The sequence below is a fragment of the Populus nigra genome, chromosome 2 (genome assembly GCF_951802175.1).
Source record: "Populus nigra chromosome 2, ddPopNigr1.1, whole genome shotgun sequence".
Lineage (NCBI taxonomy): Eukaryota > Viridiplantae > Streptophyta > Magnoliopsida > Malpighiales > Salicaceae > Populus > Populus nigra.
In genome coordinates this window covers 2,955,803-2,960,802 of record NC_084853.1, presented here as the reverse complement: position 1 = coordinate 2,960,802, position 5,000 = coordinate 2,955,803, and positions in this window count along the sequence as shown.

Sequence of the window (5,000 nt, the reverse complement as noted above, 5' to 3'; positions counted from 1 at the left end):
GTTGGCTGATTTTTCAATTTGCTAATGAAGAAGATAAATTGAATGTTTTATCTGGTGGTCCTTATCTTGTTTATGGTAGACCCTTAATTCTTAGAGCAATGCCACAATACTTTGATTTTTCTTCTTCTGATATGCATACTGTCCCGGTCTGGATTAAATTCCCTAATCTTCCTTTCACGTGCTGGTCTCTCAAATGTCTATCCAAAATTGCTAGTGTACTTGGCAAACCTATTCAAAGTGATATGCTCACTTCTTCCATGTCTAAATTATCGTATGCTAGGGTGTTAGTGGAAGTAAATTTGCTCTCTGATTTACCCTACTCGATTGAGATTACTCTGCCTAATGGCAGTATACTTCACCAGCAAGTTGTTTACGAGACCCTCCCCCGCTTTTGCAAGCATTGCAGGACTCTTGGGCATATTACTTCAACTTGCCCTAAATCTCAGCCTACCAATGTTTCAACCCCACAGCGGGCTCACGACTCTGTTGCTCCAGTCTCTAATGGCAGGACTAGTGTTTTCAATCGTTTGGGGCCTCAGGGTAACGCAGTGGTAGTCGAAAGTCCAGAGGAAAACCTGCCTGCTGCCTGTGGTCCTAACCCTCTGCCGGTTGAAGCTGAACTTGTTTCTGCAAATGGGGATGTTGCGCCTCCCTCTAGTGCTTGGGAAGTTGTTAGAAACAAAAAAGTTAAGCGCAAACCTTCCCCCTCGAAGCCTTCTTCTGGATCTTCGTCTTGCCTGGCTCAAGAGAATCCTCATTTGGTTAACAGGGAATGCCAACCTACTCTGCCTCTCCCTGCTGCCCGTATCACCCATGTTTCAGCTCCTACAGTTTTAGCTGGCCATAGGATTGACAAGGGCAAATCTGTGGTTTCAGGCGCATCGGGTCAATGCCCATCGAGTCTAACCGGTTTGCCCACAAGGAGAAGGGCTCAGCAACACATGGATGGTGTCCCTGGTAGGGGTGAGGGGTTACTTCCCACCCCCTCTTTATGTTAATTCGCAGTTGGAATATCAGAGGGTTAAACAGCCCTCTGAAACAACATGAGGTTGCCAACCTCATGCGGAAGAATAAACTAGATGTTTGTGGTCTTTTGGAGACCAAATTGGTTTCGTCTAAAGTGGCTTTGATGCAGAAATTTCGATTGAAAACATGGAAGGTTTTGACCAATGCAGCTGCGGCCTCAACAGCTAGAATAGTTGTTCTGTGGAACCCTGATACGGTCAATGTTGACTTAATTGATTTTTCAGCTCAAGGCCTCCATGTGTTAATATATAGCTTGGTTCATCAGTTCAAGTTTTATGCTTCTTTTGTTTATGGGCTTAACACTGTCACAGCTAGGAGATCTCTTTGGTCTGATTTGAGGAACTGGAGTCCCCATTCCCCTTGGCTTGTTTTAGGGGACTTTGATTCTCTTCTTTCTCAAGCAGACAAGCATCATGGGGAGCCTGTGTCCAACTATGAAACTGCTGATTTCAGAAAGTGCTGCTCTGATCTTGGGTTAACTGATTTAAATTACTCTGGTTGCCACTTCACATGGTCTAATGGCAGAGTTTGGAGTAAACTTGATCGTGCCCTTGTCAATCCTTTTTAGTTTTTTGATCACTCTTCCGTTCATGTTCACTTTGATAATCCTGGTGCATTCTCTGATCATTCTCCTGTCACTGTTTCTTTCCACTCTCGGCAACTGATGGGAAAGAAGTACTTCAAATTCTTTAATATGTGGTCTAACCATGCTAGTTTCTTGGAGTTGGTTGCAGATAACTGGCATTATGCAGTCCAAGGGACTCCCATGTTCATTCTCTGTAAGCGCTTGAAACATCTTAAGGGGCCTCTACGGGAGCTCAATAATCTTCATTACAGCCACATTTCTGAGAGGGTTGCTTGTGCTGAAGTTGCCCTGGATGCACATCAAAATCTTTTCTCTAATGATCGGAGGAATACTCAACTTCATGAAGCGGACATGCACCTACGCCAACATCTTCTGCATCTTAAGGCAGCTGAACATCAGTTCTTTTCCCAAAAGCTTAAGTGCAAATTTTTCAGGGAGAGTGATAAAGGCACTTCCTTCTTTCATGCCCTCATGAATAGGAAGCACGGGCAGAATTTTATTCTTGCCATTCAACGCAGCAATGGCTCTCTCACTTCTTCTATGGATGAAATCGGGGCTGTCTTTGTGGACTATTATAGTCAGTTGCTTAGTTCCTCAAAGGACACTCTCCCCTGGATGTTAATGTTATTCAGCATGGCCCTTGCCTGGACACTGCTTCTATTTCTTCTCTTCTTGCTCCAGTGTCAGATGCGGACATCAAGCATGCTCTCTTTGCTATCGATGATGACAAAGCCCCCGGGCCTGATGGATTCTCCTCCTGTTTTTTCAAAAAGTCTTGGGATGTTGTTGGTCAGGATTTTTGTCTTGTTGTGCGGGATTTCTTTGAGTCGGGTGCTCTTCTCAAACAAATTAATCACTGCATTATTGCCCTTATTCCCAAATCAGCCAATGCTACATCTGCTTCTGATTTTCGTCCGATTTCCTGTTGTAATGTCATATACAAGGTGATTGCAAAGATTCTTGCTGTGAGGCTATCCCATGCTCTTGTTTCTATTGTTAGTCCGATGCAGAATGCCTTTCTCGGGGGTCGTTTGATGGCAGATAACATTCATTTAGTTCAAGAGCTCCTTCGAAACTATGAACGTAAACGGGCTTCTCCTCGATGCATGATGAAGATTGATTTCAGGAAAGCATTTGACTCAGTTCAATGGCCTTTTCTCCGCCACCTGTTGTTGTTGCTTGGGTTTCCAAGTCGCTTTGTCCACTTAGTTATGCTATGTGTCGAAACAGCCTTTTACTCTGTAGCTGTTAACGGAAGTATTTATGGTTTTTTTCATGGGATGAATGGTGTTCGACAAGGTGATCCACTATCCCCTTATCTTTTTATTGTTTGCATGGAATATCTCTCCCGGATGCTCCACATGGCTTGTCTGTCTCCTGGTTTTCGCTTCCACCCGAAGTGTGCCTCTCTTGGTATTTGTCACCTGGCATTTGCTGATGATGTTATTCTGCTTTCAAGGGGAGATAGGCATTCGGTTGCCACGTTGTTTCAGCATCTGGCCGTCTTTGGGAGAACCTCAGGGCTGGACATTAATGCCAGCAAATCCTCCATATTTTTTGGCGGTGTGTCAGCCAACATGAAGCAACTTATTCTCTCTGATACTGGGTTTGTTGAAGGGTCATTTCCTTTCCGCTACCTAGGTGTTCCCCTCAGCCCTCACAGACTCATTACCAGTCAATACTCTCCACTTCTCCATAAGCTTGAGTCGGCCATCCAATGTTGGCTAGGGAAGCACCTCAGCTATGCTGGCAGAGTGGAGCTACTTAAGTCTGTTTTATATGGCATGGTTCAATTCTGGCTAAACATCTTTCCTGTTCCTGATACTGTGCTCAAACAAATCATTAGTATATGCCGTAATTTCTTGTGGACAGGTTCTGCCTCTAGGAACAAAACTGCACTGGTGGCTTGGAGCACGGTTTGTCTCCCTAAGACTGAAGGTGGGTTGGGTCTCTTTGACATTAGAGCTCGTAATAACAGCTTTCTTGCTAAACAACTCTGGAATATTCATCTTAAAGCTGACTCCATTTGGATTCTATGGGTACATCACTTCTACTTACACACTCAGTCCATTTGGGACTCTACAGCTCACCCACGTTCATCCCCTTTGTGGAAATCCATTCTTAACTTTCGGGACACACTTGTTGATAAGTGTGGCAGCCGGCCTCAAGCTCTCTCGTTGTTGGAAAGCTGGAGCAACTCTGCTGGCTCTTTCACAGCTCATGCTTATGATTTTTTACGGGTTCGAAGCTCTCCAGTGTTTTGGAAAAGGGTTGTCTGGGAATCCTGGTCCATGCCTCGATACAGTTTCATTTTATGGTTGGTGGTTCTTGGTAGGCTGCGTACCAGAGACAAGCTTCGTTTCCTTCAAGCAGACCCTATATGTGTTTTCTGCCAAGTGGATGAGGAGTCCCACAACCACCTATTCTTTAGCTGCCACTAGACCTCTCTCCTCTGGCAGTTGATTAGATCCTGGCTGCGCATCACTAGGAGCATGTCAACCATCAATAGTGCCATTCGGGGGCTGTGTAGGGGCGGAAACAATGCTGATGGCAGAATGAGGCGTGTCTCTCTTGGTATCCTTGTTTATATTATCTGGGAAGAGAGGAACAAAAGAATTTTTGACAGCACAAGCAGCTCCATCGCTTCTCTCTTTCGCAAATTCCAGACTCTGTTTTTCATGGTATTTCATTTCCACGACACTGATCATTTTTCTCTCCATGTTGGCCGCTGACCAGTCTGTTGTCTTGTTCTTTTGGTTGTGCACTGATGGTTTGTTTGGTGGGCTCTTCTTTGTTTGTGCAAGTCGTTGGTTATGGTCTCTTTGGCTGACGCTATTTGCTTCTTCGTTTTCTGCATGGGACCGCATGTGCTTGCATGCGTTTTGCATGCGTTTTCACGCTCTTTTCTTTTGTCAGTTCTTGATTTGCACGTCGTCCGGCCTTGCATGTTGTGGTCTGGAAGTGCATGGTTTCTCCATTTCTGCATGTTGCCTTCATCGTTGCTTTGCTGGGCTGATGAGTTGTTTTACGTGGTTTATGCATGCATGGGCTTCTGTACGGCTCTAGTCTCTGTATGGTTCTCTTTTCCTTTGGATGGGTGGGAGCTTCTGATTGGCTTCACTTTGTTCTTTGTTTATGATGATGAAAAGGCTCTGCATCCTCTCACTTGTGGCCTTAATTGCTTGGTGCTCCAACTGTTAGTTGCTTTCATTGTCACCGGTCCTGTGCTTCTTGGCTGATCTTTGCACATCTGTCCATTTTCTCTCGTTTTCACTGTTCCCTATCTCTGCATGGTTGAGCTGCTGCCACCTGTTCTTGGCTGCTAGTGCTTTATTGTGTTCTGCAAGGATGGCTTTCTCTGGTTTTTCCTACCACGTGGCTGCTGTTT